Genomic DNA, 17,254 nt, shown 5'->3' on the forward strand with positions numbered 1-17,254 from the left:
AAATTAAATTAATTATAATAAAAAAATATTTATTTATTTAAAAATCAGAAATTGGACATCTAGTTGCTTTAAGACTGCCCTTTCTTAATATTGAAAAATAAATATTATTATTAAAAAAAAATATATATATATATATAAGATAATAATTAAAGTAATAATTTAAACATATTGAAATTAAAAATATATAAAAAAATTAAATTAAAGTATAACTAAATAGTGACTAAAACAAATAAAATTAAAACAACAGGAATAAATTGTAAAATATTAAAATTAATGGAGATAATTCGAATTATTATAAAATTATAATTACTAATATGTAATTACCATAGATAATAATTTACATTAAATATAATTATCAAAAAATATTGTCAACTTATAATAGTAACTAAAGCTCAAATTTCAACTATGTAAAAGAAAGGAATGACGATTGGTGTCATTTATGAAGGAAAAAGACAAATTGCTCAAGATTTTTTTATTAGTAGGAAAAAAAATTATAGCCCTTAATAAATCACTCAAACGTCATCATCCTAAATTTAATGTGGTCCTACTACCAACAATAATGATACTAAAAATTTAAAACAGCGGATTCAAAATTTGAATTAGATTAGTTTGACTGAGAATTTGAATTAACTTAAATTAAATGACTAAAACATTAAAAAAATCCAAATTAAAATGCATAAAATTTGACTTTAGTGATTAAAATAGAAGGAATTAAAAATATAGACTAAAATGTAAAGTATATAAATTAAAAACTCTAATTCAAATTATTAAAAATATATACAATAGTGTAATTTATCCTTAATTATTAATCAGTGATTAAAATATAAAATATTATAATCTGAGGACTAAATATATATTTACCCTAAATATGTAAATATACTGGCCAGGACTAAAATAAAAATAAAATAAGATTCGAAAAAAAATTAAATGCCCAGAAAATCATTCCAGTGACTAAACGTAAAAGTTACAAACTGAGATGACTTAGTAAATGATTTTACCATGCGTGAAATTACGCATACACCCCTCATCGAAACGGCGTCATTTTGATGAGATTATAAAACCCTATAATCGACCCTTAAGGGCCAAAGTTTCTCATTTTCTTTCTTTTATCTCTCTCTTAGGAGAGAATTTCTCTCCCTTCTCTCTAAAATCATCCACCGGGGAGAGAACTGGCCACTCACTGTCCCTTGCTCCGGCGATAATCGCCGCCGCCAGCCACTTGTGAACGGTGGCTGGAAAACTCAAAATACACCAAACGTAGATCTTCAATTCCTAAGCCGATACGACCTCTATTTATCTTAAAACCCCTTAGAATTTTCTAGATCTAGGATTTTTACCTTCAAAGTTCAAAGGTTTCCGATGACGTTTTTGATAGCCTCCAATGACGAGTAAGCTCTCTCTTTTCTCTCTTTCTGTTATATTGGCTGCTGTGGGTTCGTGTTTCTTGTTGTTGTCTGTTGTTGGTGGTTCCTCTTTTTTTTCTCCGTTTTTTTTTCTATTTTGCAGATGGCGATGACTTTTTATAACCATCGACAGTGTTCTCCTCGGACCGGGTAATAGGGCGAAGTTCGGTGAGTCACCAACTATAGTGGTGACTCACCCTAGGCTTCAACGTGTACGGCTGCTCCTGGTCTTCTGGAGTCTTCGTTGGAGGCGTGGCAGCAATAGAGCGTCGTCAGCAGTTGTTTGGGTCACCTGGCAGTGGAGCGTTAGCAGCTGAGGCGCGACGTGGATGAATCTGGACCGTTGGCTGGAAGCTTCAGAAACCCTAGAAGGGTTAAGGTTTCTCGGGTCTGGTGGGTTTGTTGTAAAACGGCCTCAGTTTGGTGAAAAATGGCCTCGAGTTTGGGCCTGTAATGTAATAAAATATTTATTAATATAATACTAATAAAATAATAATTATAATTATAAGAATAATTATAATTATAATAATAATAATAATAATAATAATAAAATAAAAAATGAAAATGTGACAAAAATTTAGTGTCTACAGTCGTCAACAAAAGTTAAGTGAGAAAGGCCATAACCATTTATTTTTTTTTAAAATTTAATAGCTTTCCAACTTCCCTTTATAGTTTCCAACTTGATAGTTTGCCCTAGTCTCTCCATGCAAAGGATAAACAAGTAAGGTGACAATGGGTCTCCTTGTAGGATGTCTGTGGGTTTAAACTCTCGGTTTTGTGTGCCATTCCAAAGGATTTGTGTCGTAACAGTCCTAATACGCCCGCAATGACCTTCCTTAACGAATCGGGTATACAAAAATCTTTAAGAGTGTCTTCGATGAAATCCCATTCTATTCGATCATAGGCTTTTTCCAAGTCTATCTTGATTGTCGTCCACCCTTCCTCCCCTTCTTTTGGTGGGCATTGAATTAATGGCTTCTTGAACAAGGACAATGTTCTCCATTACAGATCTTCTGGAATGAAGCTTGCCTTGTTATTTGTGAGTATTTTGTATGTAACTTAGCAGAGGTTAATAGATCTAAAATGCGATATGAGTGAGGGGTTGCTGATTTTCGGGATAAGGACAATTAATGTTCTATTGATATAGATCATCACGTTTTCTGCTCCTCGTGATTTTCTTCATCAGTTAACAAACGTTTCCACCGACGAGATCCTATTTTTTGGTAAACAATGCTTGTAACCCATCTATCTCCGAGGCTTTAAGGGGACCCATATCGAAAACTACCTCTTTAATTCAGCATTAGTCACAGTAGCTTCCAAATTTTCAGGGCTCTCAGTCTTAATTTTTAGGAACTGTCCTCTACATTTATAGGGTCTCTCTTCAGTTATAGTTGTAGTAAATATCTTAAGTACTCCACAACAAGTCTGATCTGTGTATAGAATACCCGGAGAAATGTTAAGTGTTGTGATTAATTTTTTGTATTGCCTGGTAGTCATGCACTTGCGAAAATAATTTGTATTTTGTCCCCTAGACATGGCATTAAATTACGGCCGTAACGCATTGTAATGGCTGCATCGAAACGGTTTTAAAGGTCACCGCGACATAATATTAACGCAACGTGATAAAATTTTAAAGGTATTGTGATTTTGAAGAAGAAATCACGCCCTCGACAGCCGCAACACATTACGTAACGTCCGCACCATCCGCAACCGCGACACCGTAACCGTGACAGATGCCACAAACCGCTATTTTATACTATGCCCTAGATAAATCCATTTATTTCGAGCCCGTTGGAACCAAAGCAGTTCTTCTGATTAAGAGTTTCTTCCAGATCTAATTTCAACTCCTTTTCAAGATTTACCAGCTTTTCTGAATAAACTTTTGTAAGCTTTATCGATCCGTCTCAATTTGGCCAGAATCCTCTTTTTCTTGTTCCAATTAAGCCAAAGTTTCGCGATTCCACTAATGTACCTTTTCATAAACTTTCAGTATTGATTGCTATATCTTCATCTTTATTTCAGATTTCGCTAAAGAATTCATGATTGGGATGGTTCATCCATGCAACTATCATACGAATCCACCTCTATCTTTTGATCGAATCCCCATCAATGGAGAACGAGCAGATTGTGATCAGAACCAATTTTGTCCAAATGTAGAATTTTAGAAGTTGGATACAAATTCACCCATTTATCATTCATAAGGCCCCAATCAAGTCTCTTCCAAAGGTTTCACCTTCTCCAAGTAAATTTTACCCCTAGTAGGATAGTCAGTGAGACTATTGTTAAAAATGAAATCATTAAAGTGCTTCCTGCCTCCATTATTCTGACCATGTCCTCCATGCCTATCCTCAGTCCTTAAGGTGCCATTAAAGTCGCCTCTCAAAATCCAGGCTCAGCATCACCTGGGTTTAACTAGATAGAAGAGGCCAAATATGGTTCCTAATAGAAATGTTGGGGCTTGCGTAAACTGCAGTAATAAATAGCATCTCATACCACTGTTAAGTTTGAATTTCATATGCAAATACTGATTGGAAATCTGGAGGATCTCAACAACGATTGAGTTGTACCAAAGCATCCACTAAACCCTTACGCTTCAATTTGAAATAAGTTTTCGAAACCTAGTTTACCAACGATTTTGCCAGCCCTATTTCCTTCGCTAAAGAATTCATTGATATTGGGATGGTTCATCCATGCAACTATCATACGAATCCACCTCTATCTTTTGATCGAATCCCCATCAATCTGGAGAACGAGCAGATTGTGATCAGAACCAATTTTGTCCAAATGTAGAATTTTAGAAGTTGGATACAAATTCACCCATTTATCATTCATAAGGCCCCATTCAAGTCTCTTCCAAAGGTTTCACCTTCTCCAAGTAAAATTTTACCCCTAGTAGGATAGTCAGTGAGACTATTGTTAAAAATGAAATCATTAAAGTGCTTCCTGCCTCCATTATTCTGACCATGTCCTCCATGCCTATCCTCAGTCCTTAAGGTGCCATTAAAGTCGCCTCTCAAAATCCAGGCCTCAGCATCACCTGGGTTTAACTAGATAAAAGAGGCCAAATATGGTTCCTAATAGAAATGTTGGGGCTTGCGTAAAGTGCAGTAATAAAATAGCATCTCATACCACTGTTAAGTTTGAATTTCATATGCAAATACTGATTGGAAATCTGGAGGATCTCAACAACGATTGAGTTGTACCAAAGCATCCACTAAACCCTTACGCTTCGATTTGAAATAAGTTTTCAAAACCTAGTTTACCAACGATTTTGCCAGCCCTATTTCCACTAGTTATGGTCTTAAAAAGGGCAACAATTTTGGGATTCTCCGTTTTAAAATCTCTTTAAGCTGTTCATGAATTTCGGATTTACCACTCCTTGGGTATTCCAAAAATAATAGTAGACAACATAAAAGAAATTAATGGATGCGGGTTTGATACCCCCACGAGTCTCATCATCATTCTAAACTATCAATGGTCTCTCCCACATTCAACGTATTCCTAGATATCGGTGTACATGTATTCCTTTTGTGTTATCTCATTCCAAATGGACAGTGTCTTCACTTTGGGATGATAAGGTTTGTATCCAATCCTTTAGAGCAGGGTTATCATGTATTTTATGGTCTCTTGGCTTTTTCATTTTGATGGGTTTCTCTCTCCCCACCCTTGTCTTTTCTATGCTCGTTTGTTTCTTTATTCTTTATCTTTCCTCTAATAAAAATCACTATATGGTTTCTTCTATTGTAAGTATCTTGTTTAGAAATTTCAGTACATTATTTCGTAGTGTGTTGGTATAGTACCTATCATTTTTGAGGGCATTTCAGTACAATTCTATAGGAGAGGATCACAATTTTCCCTATCATTTTAGCAATAGTTCTCAGTAGTGTGTTGGTATAGTACCTGTAAGGCGTGAAGAGTGACTTTCATTTGTTGAGAAACCTCTACTCCATGGTTGTACGGTGAGGTAACTTCCGAAAATAGTCCTAAGGGCCTTCGGTAAGGGCCTTGGTGTAATCTTCTTCTTTGTCCAAAACCAAGTAATTATCGTTTTCAAGGTCGACTATGGTATATTTCCAACCACTTCCATAATAGGTGAATTCATTAACTAGAGCATTGTAGCCAATCTTTCTTCCCAATAGACGAACTATAACCGTGAGCTTCATATTGCGATCAATTATATCATGTACCCGATTTTAAAATCTATCTTTAGGTAAGGGCCGCTAGTATCAATCTTGGCATCACCCTCTTGGAAAACAATCTCCTCCTCCAGGAACTTAGCACCTATGGTCTTTCCATTGGTATTGGTATTAGCGACCGAAGCAACATATGATATTCTGGTCACCCCTCTTTTGGGATTCTCTTGGCTATTTTTTCTAGGTTGGGTGGATGTTACATCCTACATGGATGTATCTTGCAAATTCTTGGTCAAATTCTTTTGTCCAGGGATTGGACACAATGCTTTTCTCCAAGATTTTGTTGTTCTCCGGATCTTGAAGAATTCATTGGCTATTGATTTACATTCTTAATCAGTGAGATAATGAACAAAGAAAATTCAGACTCATCAATCGGCTAGGAAAATTCCCATGCTCATGTTAATTGTATGAATTTAACGTATTTTGATCTAATAATGGGTGTAATCTTCTTAAATCCAAATCGAGACAAATTATGAGTGAAGGAATATAATATTTGTATCTAATATGAGGGGTGTAACACGAGGATTTCTTAGATAGTCACCCATACTAATACTAATTTAGCCCAAACATGTTTAACTGTGGAGTCTGATGAATTCCGGTGCATTAGTGCTGTTATGATCGCACTCACAAGATTACATACTTTAATATATTAATAAATGTAAGCTTTGTATTTAGTTACCAAATTATTTTTATAATTTTATTTTGATTAGTTAATTTTTTAAAAGGGGAAAAAGTGTATATTAATCATTTAATTATTTAGTCATTTTATTTTTTACCATCGATCTTTTAATTTTGTCAATCAAATTATCTAATTATTATCAATCAAACCACCTGTTGTTAACAATAGCCGGAAGTGCTGACGTGGTAATTAATATATAATTATACATTTAGTCCTCAATATTTATGTATTCTATCAATCTTCTACTAATTTTAAATTTAATTTAATAAATTTAATCCTCCAATCAAATTATGACATGTGTCAAAATACATGAATAAAGAGTATTTTTAATTTAATTATTTTATTTTCCACCCAATCAGATTGAGTAGAAAATTAATAATAAGAAGAGATATCACACAAGATGGGGGAAGCGCGATTCAAGACTGTCCCTTGGGATATTTATCAGCACCTAAACTGTTATGTTATACCTACTTCTCGGTTATGAAATATAACATTTAAAATACAATATACTATAATGAATGACAAAAGAAAATTTAAAAAAAAATACTTCTAACTTTCTTTTAATGATATATTAATTCAGTTTATTTTTATTAACAAATATATGAAATTATTTAATAAAATTAACAATAAATATATATAGGTTCGCAGCTTTAGGGCGAGGTACTCCCATCGGTGCTACTCTTTTCTCTAAATCACTAAAGGAGGTTGCTTCGTTATTACAGAGACTTTATGGAGCCTAATTAGTTGTTTCTGTTTACTGTTATAATAATAAAATTATTTTTTAACTTAAATAATAATTTTAATTTTTACTAATAATTTCATATATATATATATATATATATATATTAAAAAATAAATTATTTAATAAATTTAACAATATTTTTTTATATATATTAAAAAAAATTATAATAAATTAACAATATTTTTATATATAATAGTTAAATTAATTTTTTAACTTAAGTAATAACTTTAAATTTTTATTAATAATTTCATAATATATATATATATATATATATATATAAAGTCACAAATCGGTCACTAACGTTATCGTTTGTTACAAAATGACCACTCGAAGTTAACAACCGTTAATAGGCGTAACAAAAAACACAGTTGGCCCGTTATCTAACGAGTTAGATCGTTGACCGCCATAGCTGGACCATTTTGACCGGCTCTTCTTCTTCTTTTCTTCTTCTTCACTCAAAGCATTGGCATTTGAATTACAACCACTGGTCCTGGTTCACTATACCTTCCATTGCTAGTAGTGGCAAGAACCGAGTCAAAATCAAGAATGTTCACTTCATCATTTTGTTTAATCCTCATGACATCCCGATCCGAAATCAGAATCACAAAATTACATGAACGATTTCTTATATTGAGTTAATGTGTCAAGTTCATCTCGGTCTTGATCCCATTAGGCATCCATACAACACAATTCTGGAAACATAATGTCTTGGACAACTACACAATTGTCGTGTACAAAACGGTATGTCGATCCAACAATTTTTGGATTTCTCGAGTTAGCATTCGGACATGTGCACCGATCTCGTTTCCACGACACAAACTCCCTCACCTTGACCTTGAGAAGCAAGGGTAATAAGCATAATGGAGGTGGTGCACGAGACCAACGCCGTGAGAATCTTGAACAGGGTGAGAGCCACCGTGAGTTGAAACAGATGTAGACCGTCGGTCCAACCATTGAGCGGGTGAGTCAACCCGCTTAGCACGATAAATGTGATGAATTGAAAAAAAGACCCACTTGAACGTCACAATCGAGCAGCTGAAATTCACTACAAGAAATTTCGATTGTTTTAACAAAATTATTTATCACTAAAAGTATTAAATTTGTCACGATATATTTATTTTGACCAATTTTATTTGTTACCATGTTTGTTAGAACAACCTTGTCATGTAAAGTATATTGTGACAAAACCGTGTTCGTTACCATTATATAATATTTATTGTAACAATGAAATTTCGTTACTATAATTAACTTATTGCAATAAAATATTTTTCACAATCAATTAACTATTTCGTCACGAGAAATACATTTTGTCATAATTAACTTATATTTAAATATCAAATATAAAGGGTTTTTGTGACGAAAATACATAAGGCAACAAAAATTATTTTATCGCGGTTGTTATTTGTCACGAAATGTAACTTACAGAAACAAAATATTTGTTAAAATAAAATAATTATTTTATCATAAAAAGTAAATTTCATCACAATTAAGTTAAATTATAACATCAAATAAAAAAAAATTTTGTGACAAAAATATATATTACAACAAAATTTATTTTCTCACTACTTTTATTTCGTCACTAAATATTTTTATAACTTTTTACTGTGACAAAATAATTTTGTTACAATTTGTTATTGTGAAAGAATATTTTTTGTCACAATTTTTTATTTTTATAATGAGAAATTAATATTTGTTATAAATTGTTATTTTAATTAAATAAATTTGTCACAATTTTTTATTTTGACAAAATATTATGACGAAATAAATTTGACATAACTTTTTACTTTGACTAAATTTAACGTGTTATTATGACTAAATCATTTTATTATAATTTTTTATTGTGAGAATATTACTTGTCACAATTTTTTATGATGAGAAATTAATATTTGTTATAAATTATTATTTTGATTAAATAAATTTATTAGAATTTTTTATTTTGACAAAATATTGTGACAAAATAAATTTGGCATAAATTTTTATTTTGGCAAAATTTACTATGTTATTGTAACTAAATAAATTTGTTACAATTTGTTATTGTGAAAGAATATTATTTGTCTTAATTTTTTATATTGATGAATTAATATTTATTAAAATTTGTTATTATAACTATTTAAATTTGTCATAATTTGTTATTTGAGAAAATATTTTGACTAAATAAATTTTGACATTACAGAATAGGAAAAAAAGAGTGGGGTTAGATCTGAAAAATACCTTTAATGGTTTGATAATGGAATCGTAAAGGATAAATTGGGGGGTAAGCTCCACCAAGAGAGAGCCCTCTTCTAATGCTTATTTTTCTTCTTTTACTCACTAAAGTCGCTCTCTTCATATGTCTCTTGTTTATTTATATTCTCTACGCAACAGCAACTGCCCTAACCGACTCATTTTATCCGGTTCAGCCCAGTTCTATTTCCTTGAACCTTAGACTTCTATTTTTATTTTTATTTATTTTTATTTTTTGTCAAACACGGAAATCCCAAGACGAAACGGTTCAACTGAGGGTTTTAAAAAATATTTATATAATAAATATATAGAGATGGAGTTATATGGCAAGATGAAACATCCATATTCCACCCTGAACATTTAGAGGATTTTACCTTCTAATCACGCATAGGCTGTAGATGGAACAGGTTCCAGAATTTCTTGCCTGAAATTTGTACAGAAATCTTTAAATAATTAAAGGTCTAGGAAGATAAACTCCTTAAATACTGAAAGACAACAACATTACATTCATGACATGAATCGGGAAAATGAAGATTATTCTCATATTTAAGCAATTCCAGGGTGTTGGAACTTGAAAAATGTTAATAACCATACCACTCATGGTGTAGTATGAGCTGCACAGTTACTTCGTCTGGTTATCGATTGCCTTTCGAATCTTCCTTACAGTAGCCGGATCAATTTCAGGGCCTTGAAGAAACCTATAAAGGTTTAACACCGCACAAAATTAAATGAAGTGAATTGCATTATTAGTTCAAATATTTTGGCTAAACATCAGCCAAGAAAGGCTATGGTTTACGTTCATTCTTTACCAGTTTTTCAAACCTTTATGCTATCAGATTATGAGTGGAATTTCTTGTTAAGGCATACCTGCAATTTCTGCCCAGGATTTCCTCACGACTGTACTCTGTTAGCTCCAAGAAGCTATAAGAGGCAAAGATCTGAACACCAAGACAAGTAGAATCATCTAGTTTCTTACAAGTTAATCTCCAATTTGCATGATTCACCATTAAAAATCATAAAAGCTAGAGTTCAAAAGTCTTACAATGGGATTATCAGGCACCTGGGATCAATAATGACAAAGTTTTTCTCTATACGTTCAAGCGTGGTAGCCAAATCAATACCCTTTCTCATTTCCTTTTGTCTAACTTTGTCATCAACACTGTCGGGCCTCTCATCATGTAGACACCAATTTTCTTAAAAGGTAGAGCTAACAAGAGTTCCTCTCCTAAGAGGATTCTTCCACCACCATATTTTTTAAAGCAACAATCACATCAACAAACGTGCAACAACCGAGCAAGGAGTCTAGTTGCATTAGGATTCTATTGTTAGTTAGTTTTTTTTCACTATAAATACATGTAATCCTCCCCATTTGTAACAGACGATATACGAAATAAACAACAGAAATTATTAGCAAATCAGAGCAAAAAAGGTGATTCTCGAAGAGGAAAATAAGTAGAAAAGGTAAAAACTTGTACCTTTATCGCTTTAAGTCTTTGCATGTGTGTTTCTCCATTATTTTTGCTCGAGTCAAACCCAAATAAAATCATTTTTGGCCGATGAATGTGAAGATTTTTTAAAGATCTATTTTGTAGATCTAGTAATCCCGAGGCCCGATCTTAGAAAATTATTTGGATTTTCGAAAAATAGAGAAGAAAAGCTTAAAGTTAGAACATTCATTTTGACCCTCTAATACAATATCAACGTTAATTGTCTTTCAAATTTGACCCCAAATTTAGCTTTTCTTTTATAATAGTCTTTTGATATTACATGCATATTTTTATATATATATATATATATATATATATATTAATTATCTTCATTTGGCTATTTTTTTATATTTTTTATTTTCTATATTCTATCGTTATTTATATATATATATATACTTAATTCTTTTCATAATCATTATTATTTATATATTTTTATTACTATAATTATAAATTAATATTTTATTATTTTATATTTCATTTTATCTTTATTTTTTTATCTTCTATTTTTATTTTTTTATTGTTATTGTTATTATCTTCTTTATTTTATGTTTTTTATTTATATTTTTTATATTTGTTTTTGTGCCTCTTTATTTTATTTTCTTTATCTTGCTTGCATCTTCTTTATCTATTTTATTTTCTCTACTTTATTGCATTTATTTTTATTTCACCTTCTTTATTTTATTCATTTTTACTATATTTTTATCTAACATGTTTCTTGACTTCCTAAAGGGTACACTTTTAAAACTATCAATGGTAAGTATTTGGGATCGTTATTTTACCTTTCAAGTTAAACTTTCAATTTTCTTAATTAAAGACAATTGGAAATTACATAGTACCGAAAGGGCAGTTCAAGGGTGCTAACCCTTCCTTGACTGTAACCGACTCCCGAATCTGACACATCTTTGGTACGATACAGATCAGGTAAGAAATAAGGTATCCGATCAACCCATTTTTCATAAAATAAATGATCGGTGGTGACTCTCAACCCAATTATTTCAAGTCGAAGCCCAATTCGGGGCCCAACCGAAAAACGGTTACGACAGCTTGACGACTCCACTAGGGATAGGTAAGTGAGTCAGGCTAAGGTAATTTCCAGTTGTCTTTTTAACGAAAAGGGTAAGTTTAAATTTTATGGTAACATTTCGATCCTTTTTTCTTACTTTTGATTATATTTTCGGGTAAATAGTTGTACTAATCGTTTTCTCGTGATTTTAGCCTTCAAATCTTTTTCATTTAAGGCTCTATACTCAAGCTCTAAACCCTGTCTTAAGTGAGGGTGAAAGCGACACCTTCGGGTGAATTTATTCACCGTGCGGGCCTAGCAAGTAGCCTTCGGGATTCATATACCTTATGTCTTCGTGTGAATTTATTCACCGTGCGGGCATAAGGGAATGTGTCCTCTCGAGTTTAACTTAGTCCACACAAGCCTGTGATGGGTTTAAGACTAAGGGTCTAGCAAGCCCAAGAGGGCACCAGCAAGGAGAACTCGAGTACCGTTTTTAGAACCTAAACCGGGAAACCATGGAGAATTAGAGCCTACCTCGAAACCATATTCCAAAACCTAGGATATTTTTACCCTAACCATTTTTTTGTGTTTTTTTCTTTCGTCATTTTTTTTACTAATCCTTTTGCATTTGTGTTTGTTTTCTAGCATTTGCATCATAACAAGAGGCTATTGATCCTTAAAAAGCGTTTGTTAAACACAAAATAAATCTGAATTAATGGAAAAAGGTGTTGTAATACAAGAGATTAAAAACGCTGAGGCACGACTATGGTCCGAGAAGACTCAGAAAGAAAAGGGAGATAGTCTTCAGGGAAATTATGTGTCATAGCTTGTTAGTTACGCATCTGTCAGCCTTAAACAAAACGATGTCCAACAACTGCGAAATATTTGGGATAGTTGGGGGAATGACAGAAATCAGAAGTTCAGCCAACGATATGGTGATATTGCCCTCTTACTCCATGTCAAGACTGATGAGCCCCTGCACCAAGAATTAATTCAATTCTGGAACTCGGGATATAGTTGTTTCACCTTTAACCGTGAGAACATGGTGCCCACAATTGAAGAGTATACTACCCTACTGCACTACGAAAACATCAGACTAGAGAGGGCATATATCAAACATATCAAAAGTCAGCCTTTCAAGAATGAACTAGCTAAGATTGTAGGGGTTGATGAAAAATAGGTGACTGATCGACTTCGACACAAAGGTAACGGGGAAGGAATCGAGTGGATTCATATAAGGCAACTAATGAAGAACCACCCTGATGAATGGAAGACTATAGACCTTTTTGAACTAGGTCTGTACGATCTGGTTATCTTTCCGAAGACTTTGGGCTGCATCGACGCAGCCGTGGTAAAGCTATTCGAACAACTTCCAAGGCAAGTCAACCCAGCACCAGCCATCTTAGCCGAAACCTTTCGATCTCTCAACCATTGCAGAAGAACTGGCGGAGGAAGGTTCGTTGGGTGTATTCAGCTCCTTCAAGTCTGGATTCGCAGCCACTTTTGGAAGACTAATGAGGTAGCTTATCGCCGATTCAGCACTGCCTATTCACCTTTGGGAGAATTCATCACTAGGAAATGGCATGAATGTGCTTCAAAGGAAAAGTGGATAAAAGTTTTTACATATATTCAGGATCAAAATCAATGCTAGAGAAAGAACATTTGAAAACTGCTCAGAGGAGCTTAGCAGACAGTCAGCATCAAAATCAATGCTAGAGAATCCAGATGGCTGACCTAGAAAAATAACATGAGAGAGATAGAAAAACAATATCCGAGTTAGAAGTTATTGTGGATGGATTCAAGAAGCAAGCAGCCGACCTTCAGATAGTACCCTTCGACGGAGCTCTGCAGTGGCGTTTCCATTGGAAGCAAGCACAACAAAGGGTGAAAGCTAGAGACGCAGTCATCCGAGATTTCCTGGATCAAGTGCAAAAAGCAACTTGTCATCTTCACGGCCTGGCAAGGGAAGCTGGAGTAGTTCGACAAGGCATTCAACCAATGACAGTTGAAGGCAGAAGACTTGTTAACCTACTAGATAAAACATTTCTGTCTAAATAAGGATTATTTATAATAATATACACTTTTCTGGATCAATGCCTCTAAATTGCATACATTGTGCATTGCATACTTTGCATTTTATATTTCATGTTTATTTTTATATTTTCCATGTTTTTACATCCATATTAACTAACAGAACATGTCTCAGAAAGGGAAAGAGCAAACACCAAATTTACCACTGCAAGCATTAAATACGTATCATCCACATAATACTCGAGCAAATAAAAGACAAATGGAGGCCAAAATGGAAAAACTCGAGGAGAACATGGCAAGACTGCAAAAGAACTAGAAGATAAGATGGCTCAAAACAATCAGAGCACCCTGGAGTCCATTAAGAAAAACTAGGAGTCCTTGGTTGACCAAATTGTAGCCAAGTTATCGGGATTACAACAAGCTAGTGCAGTAGGGGGAAGTCCCTCTGAGGGGGTACTAATATCACCAACCCCACAAGTGGTTATTTCACCCGGGATCTTACCCAAACCACAAGAAAACTCTTCTGCTATCAAAAGAAAAGCATCATCTGCTGTAAAGGTGCAAACTTCCACAACTAATCCTGATAATCATCTGGATGATTACAATATCCCGGATTTCAATGAAGATGACAAAGCAAGAAAGATGGAAGAGAAGATCAAGATGTTAGAAGATCGAATGAAGATGGTCCAAGGGGACCATGATTATTATGGAGTGGACGCAAGAGAGCTGAGCCTAGTTCCAGATTTGGTGATTCCGCCAAAGTTTAAAGTTCCTGAGTTTGAGAAGTTCGATGGGAAAAGCTGCCCATCAGCCCATATCACTATGTTCTGTCGGAAGATGACAGGATATGGAGAGAATGACCAACTCTTTATCCACTGCTTTCAGGAGAGCATGTCCGGTTCAGCTATCCGGTGGTACAACTAACTCAGCCGAACTCATATCAAGACATGGAAAAACCTAGCCAAGTCTTTCCTGGAGCAATACAAACATATTAATGATATGAGACCAGATCGAGTTATGCTACAAGGCCTAGAAAAGAAGCACAACGAGAGTTTCCGATAATACGCACAGCGTTGGAGGGATTTGTCTGTGCAGGTTCATCCACCCTTGGATGAAAAAAAGACTAGAAAGTTGTTTATACAAACCCTAAAGACACCTTACTTCGGGCACCTTGTGGCAATTACGTCGGGAGGTTTTTCAGACCTAGACATGGCCGATGAAATGATCGAGTTGACCATTAAACAAGGAAAAATCGAGGGAGGAGACTCCAGTAAAAAGCCTCCCACAAAGAACAAAGACTGAGAGATCAACAATGTCAACACTTACAACGTCAACAAGGGTTTTACGATCTCAAGCTCAAAAAATACTGCAGCTGTACCATCTGGTACTTCAAACCAAGCTCAGAGAGAACCAATGAGAGAAAGGGAAAGGGAGCAGATCGATCCCATTCCCATGACATATAAAGAGCTATATCAACAACTCTTCGACACTCATGTAGTGTCGCCTTACCCAATGGATCCGATGAAGCCCCCGTACCCGAGATGGTATGACGAAAACGCTCACTGCGAATATCATGGCGATGTGCAGGGACATTCAATCGAAGGTTGTCTCGCATTCAAGAGGCTTGTACAACGAATGCGGAACAAGAATTTGATCACTTTCGACTCTGAAACACCAAACGTTGCCCAGAATCCCTTGCCTAATCATCCGGAGACCGAAATTAATGCAATCACCACCGAAAATGGTAGGAGAATTAAAACCAGAGTTTCAGAAGTCAAAGCTCCTCTGGATTAGGTATGGAGCCAAATGGTAAAGGCAGAGCTTCTTACACCACAGTCTTGTGCAGCAAAGGGTGAAGGTGGTAACTATTGTTGTTATCACAACGAAGAGGGACATAAAGTGCAAGAATGCTCTGAATTCAGGACATTAGTCCAGCTCATGATGGACCAGAAAGAGTTTGAGTTTTACTAAGAAGTTCAGGATTCCCTGGAGGCATATGTTTACGCTACCAGAGAATCATCAGACAAAAGAATCGGTAGGGGTAGTCCTTTGGTTATTACTCCTAAACCAAAGATGATAACAGCAACTCCGCAAGCAAAGGTGGTGATCATGACACCTCGACCTTTTCAATACAAGGATAGTCGGCAAGTACCTTGGAAGTACGAATGCCAGGTAAGCGCTTCCAAATAATATGACAGCAAGGTGGGGCAGAACCACTAGAGCCCTTCGAGGAAGATGTGCTGGCTATCAATGAACCTATAAAGGAGAAGGAAGCTAAAGAATTCCTCAAATTCTTGAAGCATAGCGAGTACAGTATTGTAGAACAGCTCCACAGTTTTCCAACGTGCGCTTCAATAATGGCACTTTTATTAAACTCTGAAGCACATCAGGATGCACTGTTGAAAGTCCTGAATCAAACGTTTGTGCCACAAAACATACCAGTCAGCAAGATGGATCGACTGGTAAGTAATATTCAAGATGATAATCTCATCTCATTCTCAGATGATGAGATTTCATCAGGAGAAAGAGGCCGAACTAAGGCATTACACATCACTACCTATTGTAAGGGGCATGCCTTACCGAGTGCGTTGATCGATAACGGCTCAGCCTTGAATGTGATGCCTTTGGTGACATTGAAGAGGCTGCCAATAGATACTTCTTATATGAGAGCCTACCAGAACGTGGTCCAAGCATTTGACGGGACCAAGAGAGAGGTAATTGGCAATATTGAGGTACCGCTAACGATCGGACCAGCCACCTACAACATTGAGTTTCTAGTGATGGATATTATGCCTTCTTACAACTGTCTTTTGGGAAGGCCATGGATTCATCAAACTGGTGTAGTACCATCCACACTGCACCAAAAGGTTAAATTTGTTATTGGCGGGGCCTTAGTAATTATCAATGCTGAGGAAGATATTGTGGCAAGTGTGACCACGGAGGCCCCATACATCATAGTAGATGAAGAAGTGGTGGAATGTTCATTCCGTTCATTGGAATTTGTCAATACCACCTTTGTGGCAGAAGGAAAAACGATTCCTGGAACTCGGCTTTCCAAGTGTACCAGGATGGAGATCATGCAAACATTGGGATGAGGTACCAAGATTGGAAAAGGGTTTGGGAATTTTCTGCAAGGGATGATTGATCCAGTCCTTCCTATTTCAAAGCCAGATCGTTTTGGGCTCGGCTTTCAACCCAGTTACCATGAGAAGAGAAAAGAAGTTCAAAAGAACCGAGAGAGAAGACTAGCCAAGTTGACTAGAAGTGAACTTCAATCGGAACCCATGACATTCCCGCCTCTTTGCCACACGATCAAGTCAGGTGGTTATGTATTTGAGACCACCTTATCAGACTTAGAAGCAGATTTAGAAGATCTGAGCATCAATGCCGTGACCACTAGAAATGCTGACAGCGAAGATGAATCTAGGATATGCCCTCTGCACCTGGGTTCGTGCCTAGCAGTTGGTCGGTCGAAGAACTACCTGTGGTT

The 17,254-nt window shown here is 35.2% G+C and overlaps 1 long non-coding RNA gene across 1 annotated transcript; it reads left to right on the forward strand.

Moving 5' to 3' along the window:
• The first annotated feature begins 1,953 nt into the window (after positions 1–1,953).
• Positions 1,954–9,321, forward strand: LOC120182735. Its single transcript, XR_005521861.1, has 3 exons — positions 1,954–1,969; positions 2,814–2,826; positions 9,196–9,321. It is a non-coding gene; the product is annotated as an uncharacterized LOC120182735 (long non-coding RNA).
• The last annotated feature ends 7,933 nt before the right edge of the window (positions 9,322–17,254 follow it).

The sequence above is a fragment of the Hibiscus syriacus genome, unplaced genomic scaffold (genome assembly GCF_006381635.1).
Source record: "Hibiscus syriacus cultivar Baekdansim isolate YM2019G1 unplaced genomic scaffold, ASM638163v2 tig00112737_pilon, whole genome shotgun sequence".
NCBI lineage: Eukaryota > Viridiplantae > Streptophyta > Magnoliopsida > Malvales > Malvaceae > Hibiscus > Hibiscus syriacus.